We start from the raw sequence: 16,423 nt of genomic DNA on the forward strand, positions 1-16,423 counted from the left end.
AAAAAAGACCAAAAGTCTAAAATATCAGTGGTGTAAAAAGACTTAGCATAGCATATTGTTTTTAGCTAGCTTCATCTGACTAGTCACAAATCATACAGAGTACAGAAAAGTTTGAACAAGGCTAATTGAGTTAAATGAAAGAAAGAGAAAGTTATTGTATGACAATCAGGAATTTGGGGAGCTGATGTATTAGCCTGGGTGGGTTTTAGGGCAAATGAACATTAGCATAAGGCTAATGTTCATCATCATGTTTTTTTCCTTTAATGCTGTTCTTTAAGTCTGAGGGAAATTTAAGTGGCATTGAAAAAGACACACACACGCACCACACGGACACACGCGCACACACACGTGCACACACACACACACACACACACACACACACACACACACACACACACACACACACACACACAAAAAGTAATCCAACCCCATCCACCCACACAGACTACATAAAAGAATAAAAGCCGAGACACACTACCTGCCTTTCTGTGACATTTTGCCAGCTTAATACGGTTGACCACATACTTTGACACCAGACAATAGGACAAGACCTTGAGTCATTCACTTTGATGGAGGTCGTTATCTGACACATAATAGCTGTACTATCTAACTTTTCCAATCTATAACCATAGAGTCAGGAGCAGTAGAGATTTATTGGATAAGCAAGATATACACTTTTACCTCTGACGTGGGCATGGCTTAAATCTGAAGCGATCACTTAACAAAGCTGTAGAAATTCCAGCACAGTCAGTACATTTACCCTGACTCGAGTCATCAGTCACTTTACTGTAAAGTCGGCAGTGGGCGTTCCTACTACCGGTTGCCATAACTTTTATCAGTGGGTGATCCAACTAGCGAACCAGTTTTATTGGTGGTAAAACAAAACATTCTGGAGATTTGGCATTTGCGTAGATATAAAGTTCAGCAGTATACAGTACATCTACATCACATTGTACAGGATGAAGGAGAAGCACTGTATGTAACTCTACTGTCTTTAATCCTGCAGGAATCCTTCTAGTATCAAGAAGATTTCTATCAAGTTTTCTTAAAATAAAAAAAAAAAACAAAGCACATTATCTATTCGTTCTTAATAATGTCTTTGAATTTTCCATTTGAAGGCGTAAGATGTAAGTTTCTCTAAAATGATTCCAGTGTAAACCGTAGCAACACTGAATGATTTGCTCTGAGCTGATTTTAGCCTGATGGCTATTTATCTAGCTTTCCTTCGGTCTTCGTTACATTTAATTAATCTATATAAATAAATGTTAACTGGCATGTACAAAATAAAAGCTGGAAGAGGAGTGGAGAATAAACAAAGCATTTACAGATCAGTAATTGTTTTAAACGCAGCTTTAATAACAACCCATTAGCACAAAGGTGTATTTCCTTATCCATTTAGCAAACAATGAGAGTCTTAAGGAAGGAATTTGGAGAATAACTGAAGTCATCGCAGCATGAACAGAATTCGAGATTATAAAATATATAATAAATAAATGAAAAGGGAAATGTCTTGGTTAATACTTTACAAATTTGTAATAAATACTGACTTTCTTAAATTTATTGTCAGCACTTCAAATGGAAGAAATCGATTCATGTTTTAAAGACTGAATAAAATTGTTAATATAAAATGTTCTTTAGTCCTTATAACCTTTTTCATCTCAGAAGAGATAAAAAGCTGATAAAATCATGTATTTCACAATTTAAAAATATGTTAACATCACCTCAGACAATAAAATCAAACATTTTACAAAATTTCCTTGCTATAGCTAGATGTTCTTATAACTAGCATCTATGCTAACGGCATGAGGATCTTAAGCGCATACGAATGGTTTACTTGAAGTAATTTTTTTTTATCAATGATATTAAGAATTTTTGTGACCTATTTTTAGTCATTTGAGTAGCAGGATTGTTCGATATTATAGAAATTAAATTAAAAAGGAATCCAGTTGAATGTGTGACATGAGTTTTAGAATTTCCTGAGGTAAATTTGTTCAGGTAACATGGTTAATGAAAGCTATGGGAAGAACAAAGACAATTCACGCTAATGTCAAAATGAAAGGATTTGTAAGTGTATTGATTTAAAGTATAGTTATAAAGTAAAAAGAACAAATGCTACCTATAGTGCTGTTTTGAACGATTTAGCATACTATTTTCTTGTTTAGCATTTCTATTTTCTTATCTTTCCTTGTTACAAAAGTACTATAATCATCATCTAGATCATTGTTCTTTGTTGCTCCAGCATTAGGTTCTTCTTTAAAGGGGGTTGGAAAATGTTACTGAGAGAAAATGCCTTCCCAAACAGGGTGTGCCTGCTAGCTGTTTGCTTAGCCTGCATTGACAGACTACATGAAAACAAACATGTGACACAAGAGCAGCCAAGGACTGAGGAAATCCCTCGAGTTGGCGGTTTTACCCCGGAAAGGGGTAGAAAAAAAAAAGCCCAGACTCATTTGGACCAGTCCTGGCAACAACCCTTGACCTGAATACAGCTCTGAGCACGGGGATGTTTAAAATACAAACAAGCCGCTGTTGTCCGAAACACACACATGAGATCTGCTATACCGCTGCCCGTCACTTACCAGTGTAACAATTTGACATGCCGAATGTTAGCGCTTGAAAAAACATGACCTTCAGTCACCTCTGAGATCACATAAGGGATACTGTCTCACTGTTAACGGCTAAGCTACAACAATGCTAACAGCTAATGCTACAATTTAAGGTGTTGATTTAATCTGCTTTAAACACCTGATTGTAGTTTCTGCTACAAATATAGCAGATACAATACATATATCTATATATCATACTCGGATTATTAAAAACTGATATTAAAACGGTTTTTATAGCAATGGCTATTTCGCAACGATTGTATTGCAGACATTCCATCTAATCTAAGATCTAATAATAACAAACTTTTATTATTTAATTTCAGATGTATTAGCACTGTTGATCATAAAAGATTAACATTAATCAAATAAATGTAAAGTTCATTTTATTTCATTTCATTTCATTACATTACACGCCATCATTCAAATCATTCAAATTCCGCTCTAAGTTATAGTCATCTCAAATAATTAATTTATTATACTGGAAAAAAGAGCCACAGTGGTTTCCAGGGTTGAAAACGATTTGTATTGTATTTGTATTGACACTTTGCGCCACTTTCCCAGGATGTGTTGGTTTTGTTCTCAATGCAAATTATTTATTCTACATCACATACTGCATATGCGAAGTACTTAACCATTCACTGCTCGGCTCTGTGCTTGGATTGTATTGTATTGTATTGTCCCTCACTGACTGAAATATACTGTTCAATTATACAGTTACAAACAACACAATTTTATACATAGATTTTTTTGGAGACATATACATCAGTACAACATGGTAAACAAATCCAGCTTTCAGCTACGTGTAAGTCTTTTGGGGCTACATTAACACACAGCATGTGTCTCACCTGGCCATATAATCATATAGGTGCCATAACAAATGTGAAGAGAATACTGCTGATTATAAGGTGGGATTTTAAGCGTAACAGGTCAGGTGTGTTGCAAGTGACAACGCGTACTGCAGAACCTCACAGCAAATACTTGTAAGAATTCAAAAGATACTGTGGCCTAACCTATGGCCATGAAGGTTAACTATGAATTACTGCTCAAATTGATCCCTTATCATTTTATGGTAATCTTTAGATTTGTTTTTTTTTTTAGAAAGTCGACCAATCGAACACCAATATTCTCATCGGTTGGGGTTCCACCCAGGATCTCATATGAATATGCAAACAAACCAACCATAGTAGCCTCCTCTAGCCTCCACTGAGGAAGCATTTTAGATACTTGGATTGGATACAATGACATTGAGGTTGAGGTTGAGATTTGAAAAGCTTTGGTGGATGGTAAGTTTGCTTATCCAAACCAGACAGTTAAATAATATGTGATGTTCTACCAACTAACCAGTGACTAAAAACTGATTCTTTTGATCAGGTTGCTCGTCAGCATCCAATGTAAACATACTACTATCGGACACTAAATAAGATTTATTTGCTTTAGCACACTGCTGCAGAATGTAAGGATTCTGAGCCTGGGGACATCGACAGTCCATAATAAAAGCCTTAAGAAGAAGACAGACATAGTAAAAAGATCCCAGTAAGTTATGTCGCTTTGGGCCCACTCCTCTCCACACAATCACGGATTGTTACAGCAGATCACTGTGGTCTCACTGTCGCGGTAAGCCGTCACATGACCGAACACTTTGCGTAGGCTGGGATGGTCACATGACTGCAGACTTTGTACTGGATGAGACGCTCACGTGACCAGGGATTGTGTTGGCTGAACACAAAAGGTGGCGGTATGTCATCTTGACAATAGGACCAAAGGCAAATGTAACAAAGGACACAAGAAGAGCTGGAAAAAACTACATGATCTCACAGTGCATGGTAGAGAAAAATAGAGCACTTGTTTAACATAAGTTAGTGTTCTACAACATGAAAGGAAAATGCAGAACAAGCAAATTGCAGAAATGGGTTTTCCTGTTACTGAGGATGAAGGTGATTTCTCAGAATGACAAAACTATCCAGTCAAAAGATCATTTGAATGGCCAAAATCTGAAAAAAATATAAATGAATAAATAAATAAAATCAATAGTGATAGCAATAGCAATAGCGCACACAATTTCAACATCAAATTTTAGTTGTTGTATCCATTAGTTTATGATTTTCCTCAGAATGCAGAACACAGGCAGGTATAAGAATTAAGCCAAATAAAGCATATATAACAGCATAAAGCTGTTATATATGCTAACTAACAAAGTGGTTAATCTCGAATCATCATAAATCATCTCTTTCATGCTGAATGTAAATGTTAAAGTTAAAAAACTCCATAACCATAACAACTTGATGGCATTTTTTTCCAAAGAAGCAAATATTTTACCTCAGAAACTTTATTAGAAAAAGACTAATTAGCAGGTAGCCTGCTACACTGTATTATGTTAGCTACAAACAGCCAGGTTTTAATAAAGGTTGCCAAACCATGAGATCGTGCATGGTATTAGCTAGCTAACATGAGCTAGCCAATTTATTTCTGACTCCTCTAACCCTGATGAGTGATATTCAGTTATATGTTATAGCATTACTCTGCAGAACCAGTTTAGCAAACATCTGGCTAATGTACACTTCTTCCCAGCTGTGTGACACTTCAGATAAAGTGTCATCAGAGTAGAGTTATCCTTCAACAGCTCCTGTCCTCATCGGCTAAGGCGTAACCTGAGGAATCTGGTGGAGCCTGTGGTTCCGAGCACCCAGTTTAAAAGTATGCTGTCATCCCAGATGACTAATTGCTACTAAGAAGAAAACTATATATTAAAAAAGAACACCTTTGTTTTACTCAAAAAACCATCGAGTCAGATTTCTTTTACAAGGCAACACACCTTACCACTGTGAAAACCATTACAAGGGAACTACAACTTTTAGCCACACCTGAGCATGAGGGAGAACCTGCCCTGAGGTACTGAGTGAGTCACACCAGAGATTTTTTTTTTTTTACACCTTTTAGACTCTTTAAAGAAACAAGTTGTTGTTCTTCTGGGAACGTCATGGACAGGTCAGTTCAGCACCTTTGATTTTTGCTGACATGAGCAAGCCAGGTACTTCAATATCTAACCACAGCGAGTTTAAAGATTGACAAGTTATATTCTTGTCTATTCTGGTCAAACTCTAACGCCAATAAAAAGGTACTGACTATAGTGTGACACCATGAATAAAAAAGTTAATGAATTGTGGAATGGTTGTACTAAAGGTACGCTTAAGGGAAATGTTTCTTAACACTAGCCTTTGAAAGGGATGTATGCATACTACTCAAAGAAGTTGCTGAAAAGAATATAAAAAGCATCAAACAAAATGGACTTTTGTTCCCAGGACTAGCGAACAATACAAGCAAACAAATCTCAGACAAATGGTAAATGGTAAATGGTAAAAAGGCAAGCGAAAATCTCATGTAATATAATCTGATCAGCCAGAATGTTAAAATTGACGTGAATAAAATCTTGTTACAAAAGTACATGACTAGGGGCGGGACGTACCATATTAGGTAGCAAGTGAACAGTCGGTTCTCAAAGACGATGTGTTTTGAAGCAGAAAAAATATGCTAGCTTAAAGATCTGAGCGATTTACACAAGCACAAGTTCGTGATGGCAAGATTGTCTACAAAACATGGTTTAGAAATGGTTTGAGGAACATGACAAAGAGTTAAAAGTTTTGAGTTGGCCTCCAATTTCCACAGATTTCAATCCATCCGGGTGTCTGTAAGATGTGCCGGGCAAATCACGGAGGCCTTAACTCACTTATGCCCCTTTTTCCAACGAGGCAGTTTGAGTGCTGGTTCAGAGCCAGAGCCTAATTTAGAACCAGTTCTTTCTGTTTCGACAGCCAAAGCACCGGCTCTGAACCAGGAAAAGTGGTTCTTAAGTAGCACCGAAATGTTGCTGGTCTAGACTTAAGAACCGCTTGTGTTGTGGGCAGGGCTGTGGGCGGGGCTACTGTTAGCGCATTTGATAATGTACCTAAAGTTTACTAATGTTTAATACACTTTTACTTTCCCTCAATATAATTACTTATCAGCACACATGATAGTAGGTAGCTACATGCTAAGGCTAATTTTTTTCTGTGTTAATGATAAAATAACGTTATGTACTTTCTCGATTACAACCTCCGTTTATACAGATTACACGGTTCACAAAGCCATGAGCATTAACAGTAAAGCAACATCCGCCATTTTTGTTGTTGTTTGTGTTTGCCGCTGCTGCGCTAACGTTGCTGGGACACGTGACACGTATACAGTGACGTCAGACTCGGCCCTGTGATGGCTCTCTAGCCGGTGGAAAGGCAAACCAGTTCTTAGAAGGTTCGCCAGTGGAACCAACTTTGAACCAGCACCAGCACTAGCTCTGAACCAGCACTCGGTTCTTTTTGGTGGAAAAGAGGCATTATTACAGGACTTGTGCAAACCTCTTGGTACCAGATACCACAACACACCTTTTTAAGGGCTCGTGGAGTCCATGATTTGAAAGTTCGTTACTGTTCTGGCAGCACAAGGGGAACCTACACAATTTAGGCAGGTGGTTTACATGTTATTGGTGTCTGGTGTATCGTATACCAAAATGTATTTGAAGGAATATCCATATAGATACATACAGTAACAGACCTTTCTTGGTTAATCATCTTTGCTCTACATTCTCCATTCCCTGATGTTAGTTTATTTTTGTTGAAGATTAACCCTCCTGATTCTCTTCACTCTTTTAAGAAGATAAAGAGGCTCTCGTTTCCTGAAACGGAGCATCTGGTTACGAGTGATTACCCCCAGCTGTAACTCTAAAGTGACCAGAAGCAGAGCAGCCATGGCGCCACTGGAAGATAAACATATAGACTTCAGGATGTCCAGCAAGAGGATGGAGGTTCCCCTGGGGACATTTCATCATGACATCATCAAACTGAGACAAAGAACTCCCAAGAACTCCTCCACTGCTTATGCAGCACAAGTTGGCAGGATTTCAGAGAACAGAAGCAGTGGTAGAAAATGAGAAAACATGACTCATGACCAAAAGAAAGATAATTGCTAAAGCGTTGGGTGAATGTTCCTGCCATGTTCTAGAAACAGCTCACACAGTGTAGGTGTTAACGTCAAGAAACTGTATGCAGAAATAAATTTGGTATACAAGTCTTTATCTTTATATCTAAACCATTATTTCTAATTGTAAAAAATCTATCTATCTATCTATCTATCTATCTATCTATCTATCTATCTATCTATCTATCTATCTATCTACCTACCTATCTAAGAAACAAAGTATTACAATGACAATGTTTGCGTTTAAAATGACAAACCCAACAGAACGATTTTTTATCTGAGCCATAAAAACTGAGAAGCGACAACACTTCACAGAAGCTTGCCATCGATCCCGAATGCATTACTTCTCTTTCATAATATCTGGACTCTATTGTCAGAGTTTTCACACGTCCACAGAAAATGTTGGACATTGTTTCCTCCTTTCAGGCATATAACAGAATGCAATAGAAAGTGTGCCTTAATAAAAATAGGTCAAGGTCTCCTTTAGCTAAGGCCTCTTAATGAGACTGGGCCAAACTCCATAACTACAGCCTTCAAACAAAATTCCAGCATTCACAAGCAGACTGCATTTTACAAACAGCACTTTTAATTATTCATTTTATGCATGAGTTATCAGTGCAACCACTAAAAGATCTGGGTTACAGAAAGATTGGAGTAATGCAGGGTACACTGTGCAAAGGAGTGCAAGAGCAATGTAGCTCTTAATTATTAACCAGGGTCATGTGGATGTTTAGATCTTTCTAGACTGGAAAAATTATGCTAATGCTAACTGAAGTGTAAGCTATCAAATGACCTTCCATCCATCCAGCCAGCCTCCATCCAGACATCCATCCAGCCAGCCAGCCAGCCTCCATCCATCCATCCATCCATCCATCCATCAAGCCTTCCATCTATTCAGCCTTTCATACATTCAGCCTTCAATCAATTCAGCCTTCCATTCAACCAACCAGCCAGCCACCCAACCAGCCAGCCATCTATCCCGAACATCCATCCCGCCATCCATCCATCCAACTTCTGTATGACTTATCCAACAGAGGGTCATGGGAATCCTGGAGTCCATCCCAAGGGACACGAGATACAGGTGAGGGGACAAACTGAACAAAGTGCCAAACCAGCACACACATACACACTCATATTCACATAATACGGAATTAGAATCTGCCTACAACATGTCTTTTGACTGTGGAAATAAACTGGTGAACCTGAAGGTTTGAAACCACTAAACCAGCATGGCCCATCTACCATTTTTCTCAAATTATAATTATACACTAAATTTGTGGATGGTTGAACATGAAAAAATGACATCAAAATGATTCTTGAATTCTCTAAAAACTTGATTTTGAAATTTACCTTGCTTATAAGGTGATTATAAGATTTATTTTTTGGAATACATGTATAACCTTGCTCCAATGCATTAGCATTTCTATAGTTACAGACTACACAGGGAATTTGCACTGGTCTTTGATCCACGTAAGATGCTTTTAAAAAAACATATTTAATTGATGACATAGTGAAGTTTTTTGGAAGGAGTCTCCAGTGTCAATGGTAAAGAAGTAAAGCTGCTGCTGATAGTACTTAAAAAAATATAAGTTACTTTAAAAAAAAAACTATAGACAATTACAGACAAGTGTAAACATTTGGACACCTACATACAACTACAGACAGCTATAAACATCTATAGACACCTACAGACAGCTATAAACATATATAGACACCTACAGACAGCTATAAACAGCTATAAACATCTACAGACACCTACAGACAGCTATAAACATCTACAGACACCTACAGACAGCTATAAACATATATAGACACCTACAGACAGCTATAAACAGCTATAAACATCTACAGACACCTACAAACATATATAGACACCTACAGACAGCTACAAACATATATAGACACCTACAGACAGCTACAAACAGCTATAAACATCTACAGACAGCTACAAACAGCTATAAACATCTACAGATACCTACAAACAGCTATAAACATCTACAGACACCTACAGACAACTACAGACAGCTATAAACATCTATAGACAACTACAGACAGCTATAAACATATATAGGCCCCAACAGACAATTACAGACAGCTATAAACATCTATAAACACCTACAAACAGACAACTACAGACAGCTATTAACATATATAGACACCTGCAGACAACTACAGACAGCTATAAACATCTATAGACACCTACAGACAGCTATAAACATATATAGACACCTACAGACAGCTAGAAACAGCTATAAACATCTACAGACACCCACAGACAAATACAGACCGCTATAAACATATATAGACACCTGCAGATAACCACAGACAGCTATAAACATCTATAGACACCTACAGATAACTACAGTCTCCTATAGACAACTACAGATAGCTATAAACTGTTGACACTCAAAAAAAAAGCTATAGACAATTACATACACCAAAAATACAGCTACAGACAGCTAAAAACAGCTACAGACAAACACAAACACCAAAAAAGCTACAGACATCTACAATTATAGACAGATACAGACAATTCTAGACAACAACAGTAAACTATAGAAAGCTACAGACAGCTAAAGGTTTGTGGTTCTTTGTGTAACCGTGAATTATTTTCCTTTTTCCTGGGGGTGGGGGTGGGGGTCCTTATTTTGACCAAATCATTCAATTTATTCTTATTTGGTCTTAAATGGTTTACATTTCAAGAACTACTTTTGTTGTAGTTGTTGACCAGTGAGGCATTTTTGGTTGTAATAGATCCTGTACACGAGTCACGGTCATCGAGTACGCTTCATTCAGTCAGAGAACTAGGGCAGGTTGCTATAGACAACACATAGCAGAGGCTGGGTTCATTTGGATGTGGTCAGAGCTCCACCCTTGTGCTCAGATAGCTCCAGAGAGGTGCAGACAAATCTGATTTTCACTTTTCCTCAACGACATTCCGACATAGTGCTCGGACTTATCCTCATCATGATTAGATAGACGATGCAAGTTACACTGTTCTTATAACTGATAAAGAAGTCCAAGTTGAGTCCAAATGTAATCTGTGGTCTTTTAGCAGTTAGGAAATACACCACTCATGCATGTGCACACACACACACACACACGTGTCCATGAAATCTGCTAGTCAAAGTAGCATCTATTCAGTAAGCGCCATTTAGGAGGTAAAACGGAGACTCTACATTCAACTCTTTTTAATTCAGTCACCCATCAACAACATGGAGGCTTTTGGTCCTTGTTCGAAGGACATAATCTAAATATTTGGTTTCAAAAGGTTGTTAGTCAGGAACCAAGATATAAACAATTCATTGTTATTACCTATGAATGACTTGAAGCAACTTTCGATTTTAAGAAACAAAAAGGGGAATTTCTTTGCTAATCCTGACGCTAATAAAATGTACGCAATCAGAACAAATAGCTTAAATCTGGATGAACTTCCTGCTTATTTATAACCCTTATGATAAACATACAGTGATGCTAAAACCACAAGAATGACAACCGGCTTTTAAACCTCTTAACAGGTGAGTCACAAAACCTTAAGAACAGCACCTCTAGGTGTGTCGCGGCACACAAGACATGTCAAAGCGACACACCCAGTTCTCTAGAAGTCAAAGCACAGGCTCCAACACTATCCATTCATCTAGCATTTTTTCCAGGAGCACTAAATCTAAATATATAATTTAAACACTAGATTTATGACACAGGAAACAGCAAATTTATTACCGCACGTTAGCTACCTAAATTTTGCTTAGTAATGCAGGATGATATCTCGTTAGTGTTCATGTAATAGGACAGGAAATTCAGTTCAGAGTCAGTGCACTCATATAAACAGTCAGGGCAAAGGGTAAGCTAGGGAATGAACACCATGTATGTATTCACCAAGAGCCGAATGGTTAATGATCATTTCCTCCTTGCGCTTCATAGTAAACGACTAGCACCAGCAATTACTAAACCTTAGCAAGATATTCAGCTACTGGGAAGAGACTTTCAGGACCAACGCTGCTGACATTGAGAGAATTCAATCAATCCTTAAGGCTCTAAATTTAAAAAGGACCAAACCCAAGGCTTTTTAAAACTTTTCACATTTTCACCAGTACAGTACGCTAAAGAGCCATTCGACCGTCAGAGCAGAAACAAATCATTTTCTGGCCGCAAGTTTGATCTAAAATGAATCAGGACTCTGTTGGCTTTCAGTTTGAGATGTGTGATTTTCCCACTGTTGGATAAACTGACACAGAATTTTAGTGGTTGAAGACATTTTAGCTGCTTGGGACATTTCAGCGAGCAGAAAACTAACCGTTTCTATGGCAATATTGTCCTTCTTATGAAACACTACAAATGCTTAAAGCTCCGTGTGTCTAAAATCATATAAGCTTCATATTAACCACTACTGTGGAGTGAGACATGATAAAGACATTGAATGCCTGGAAAGAGTTAAATCAGAGGTTCTCGCCTGTTGTCTAGCCAGGAACCAATCGTCCTTTATCTTTGTCCTCATCAGAATCATACAGAATCCATAACCAACATGGTTATGTCCAACATGGTGCAAAAAAATCAGTATACAAGTTGTAAGAATATCTGTAGATCCCAGAATCATACTTTTCATCAATATGTTGGAAGTTTATGACAAGGAATGTGCAATTATTGTAAAAAGTGTAGTGGAAAAACTGTAAAAACTGAAGTTTCACACGGGCGCTCATACACAGATCGAGAAGTGATTTGTGTGCCTACTGTAGATCGATCATTAACGTATACCTGCGTGTGCACTGTAAACGTCTGCCAAGAGACATCACTGTGACTGCATAATGAAGGGATGACAATGTAAAGGCATCAGTCACATAAGACATAGAGCTCAGACATCTGACCTTTGACCTGGTTATCCACATGTCCTCATAGTGTCACATAGTACTTTTCCTCTACTATCCACACATCTGAGCAGGTACCTGGTGTGTTGGATTAGGTGTGTTTAGTGGAACAAGACAGAACAGGACAGGACAGGACAAGACACAGGACGAGACAAGACAAGACAAAGGACAGGACAGGACAAGACGGGACAGGACAAGGCAAGCCAAGGCAAGACAGGACAAGACACAAGACAAGACACAGAGCAAGACAGGACAGGACAGAACAAGACACAGGACGAGACAGGACAAGACAAGACACAAGACATAACACAAGACAAGACACAAGACAGGACACAGGACAGAACAGGATGTCTCATGAGTCTCTAAGTGTGTTTATAAAAGCGTGTGCATGCCACTTGTGTGTAGTGTTTATAAATACTCACATACACATAGATGTAGTGTTTACAAATACTCACATACATGTAGATGTAGTGTTTATAAATACCCACATACATGTAGATGTAGTGTTTATAAATACTCACATACACATAGATGTAGTGTTTATAAATACTCACATACACATAGATGTAGTGTTTATAAATACTCACATACATGTAGATGTAGTGTTTATAAACACTCACATACATGTAGACGCAGTGTTTATAAACACTCACATACATGTAGATGCAGTGTTTATAAACACTCACATACATGTAGATGTAGTGTTTATAAATACTCACATACATGTAGATGTAATTCTTATAAACACTCACATACATGTAGATGTAGTGTTTATAAATACTCACATACATGTAGATGTAGTGTTTATAAACACTCACATACATGTAGATGTAATGTTTATAAACACTCACATACATGTAGATGCAGTGTTTATAAACGCTCACATACATGTAGATGTAGTGTTTATAAACACTCACATACATGTAGATGTAGTGTTTATAAATGCTCACATACATGTAGATGTAGTGTTTATAAATGCTCACATACATGTAGATGTAGTGTTTATAAACACTAACATACATGTAGATGTAGTGTTTATAAATGCTCACATACATGTAGATGTAGTGTTTATAAACACTAACATACATGTAGATGTAGTGTTTATAAATGCTCACATACATGTAGATAAACGCTCACATACATGTAGATGTAGTGTTTATAAACGCTCACATACATGTAGATGTAGTGTTTATAAATACTCACATACATGTAGATGCAGTGTTTATAAACGCTCACATACGTGTAGATGCAGTGTTTATAAACGCTCACATACGTGTAGATGCAGTGTTTATAAACGCTCACATACGTGTAGATGCAGTGTTTATAGACACTCACATACGTGTAGATGCAGTGTTTATAGACACTCACATACATGTAGATGCAGTGTTTATAAACACTCACATACATGTAGATGCAGTGTTTATAAACACTCACATACATGTAGATGCAGTGTTTATAAACACTCACATACATGTAGATGCAGTGTTTATAAACACTCACATACATGTAGATGCAGTGTTTATAAACACTCACATACATGTAGATGCAGTGTTTATAAACACTCACATACATGTAGATGTAGTGTTTATAAACACTAACATACATGTAGATGCAGTGTTTATAAATGCTCACATACATGTAGATGTAGTGTTTATAAACACTAACATACATGTAGATGTAGTGTTTATAAATGCTCACATACATGTAGATGTAGTGTTTATAAATGCTCACATACATGTAGATGTAGTGTTTGTGTTGGAGAATTAGTTCAGTAAGCAGCACAGACTCGTCGTGTAGGAACAAGGATTTCTGCTTGATTTAAAGTAGAACATTACACATCTAGACAAATGCCATATAAATAAGTGTAGGAAAGAAACGGAGGACTAAACAGTGCCAGCGGTTTGCTGCGTTCTGACAGCCTCCATTAGCATCTAGCGCACTTTCCCAACAACAACAACACATAAATGACTCACCTGTCAGTGTGAACTCACCTCGTATATTCCCTAATGACTGTGTGTCAATTTACATGGGAGTTACAGCACACACACAGATGTCCTGACCTGCAGACCTCTCTCTCTCTCTCTCTCTCTCTCTCCGTCCGACTCCCACAATGAACCCGATTCACGGGTTGCCTGTTAACGCAAAATAATCCTCACGCTATTCTCACCACTTGTAGTTCTCCATAAAACCCAAACCACCAAGTAAACTTGTAATGTCAATAAACAACCACTATTGTAAAATAACCGCATCCGATTTGAGTCAGAATATAAAAATAAATTAATTAATTTAAAAAAGCGGGTTTAAGAAATTAAATTCAACCAATCTGGCAACAATTTGTCCACGGGTGGGGACGGGGTGATGTCACGGATTATCATTAGCCAATCGGAGTGGTCAGAGCGTCTGTGACGTAATCGCACGCTGCAAGACTGGACCTGTCTCAGCAGGTGTATTGGACTCCAAAGTTTTTATATAAGCTTTTATATGCAGGTTAATCTAATGATATAAATATATAATACATATCATACAGTAGTTTTACATTTGAACCTACTTTTTAAATATATATATATATATATATATATATATATATATATATATATATATATATATATATATAAATAACTACAATAGTGATCAGGTGTTCATAATAAAGTGGATCAAGTACAAATACAGGTCAAGAGGGAGGCCCATGAGGAGATACATGGATGTGGTAAAAGAGGACATGAAGTTAATTGGTGTGAGAGTAGAGGATGCCGAGGATAGAGAATGATGGAAACTGATGATTCGCTGTGGCTGACGAGAAAAGCCGAAAATAGAAGAAGATATCACAGAACACACAAAACCTCAAACTACTACCTCGGGTTCCACTCATGTCAGCCTGCAGCCATTGTCCCAACTGGACAGAGCTTAAAGTCTTATTTTAACCTAACTTTCAGATAATGCGATGGTCCCAAGTGGACAAAAAATTACTGTTTGTCCTAAAATTGTGGTTTCTACCTACATTACATGTAGTCTTGCTTAAAAGCCCAACATTTGTTCTCTTGTGGTCCTGAAACGTGAACTAACAATATAATGATCATAATTAACTACAAGGCTGACTTAAAAAAGTATACCTGTAACTGCCCTAGTTCTGACACCGATCATCTGACACGACGGACACTGATAGGCTCCATGAATCTACAGTCTGGGCTAGAAAGAAATCAGATCCAGCCTCATTTCTTCAAAATCTGCTTTTAAACATTTTTAAGTAGTCAACAATTTAAAATAGATACCAAAAATGTTTGATAAGATATGAGGAGCTTTGCATCTGCTATTAGATTTCACCTGCTGTCCAGTCTATGTTCCCTTTCTACGAGAACTTCCCTTTAGCCATTTGTAAACAAAAGAGAGAAGAAAAGAAAGAGAAGAGAAAGTTCCATTGTTTATATGATGCTCCAAAGGTAATTTGTGTCATTTCATCTTAAACCGGTCACGACGGTGCTGTGACACAAGCTGCGCAAACAGCACTTTGTGACCTCTGATGGAAACTCTGACGAACAAGACCAGATATGTTCACTAGCAGGCTTAAAAATGAGTGTGCTTGACATTTATGGATCCCATTGATCCATTTAAAGCTTTTAGCATGTTTGCACTGGAGATCCTGTCCATTATGATGCTTAAAAGCTGGACACATCAGTAGCAATAAAGCTTTGGGGGTTTTTTTCAACCTCACCATGTCCAAGTCACACCCTTATTTATAATAATTTTACCTGAAATATTGTAGATTTACACCTGAAAACTGCTGCTGGAATCATTTACTCATACTGAACATCAGAACAATTTTTGACTTGATTATTAAAGAGCTGAAAAGAGTAATGATTTAAAATCTCACTATCCAGCATCACCCAGAAGTTCACTATTGAATCTGGTTCTTCTTGAGCTTTCCTGATCTGATGTAGTATGGATGTTTTA

The 16,423-nt window shown here is 37.5% G+C and overlaps 1 protein-coding gene across 7 annotated transcripts in view; it reads right to left on the reverse strand.

Moving 5' to 3' along the window:
* myo6a (myosin VIa) overlaps positions 1-14,586 on the reverse strand; it is a 93,399-nt gene extending 78,813 nt beyond the window's left edge. For 6 of the 7 annotated variants that reach the window (XM_047818636.1, XM_047818635.1, XM_047818634.1 and 3 more), the window contains exon 1: positions 14,449-14,577. The gene's annotated coding sequence lies outside the window, so the exon portion shown is untranslated. Of the gene's footprint in view, positions 1-14,448 lie in introns of all 7 variants that reach the window. The other variant, XM_027177127.2, reaches the window with a different exon arrangement.
* Positions 14,587-16,423: the final 1,837 nt, after the last annotated feature.

This window comes from Tachysurus fulvidraco, chromosome 9 (assembly GCF_022655615.1).
Source record: "Tachysurus fulvidraco isolate hzauxx_2018 chromosome 9, HZAU_PFXX_2.0, whole genome shotgun sequence".
Taxonomy (NCBI): domain Eukaryota; kingdom Metazoa; phylum Chordata; class Actinopteri; order Siluriformes; family Bagridae; genus Tachysurus; species Tachysurus fulvidraco.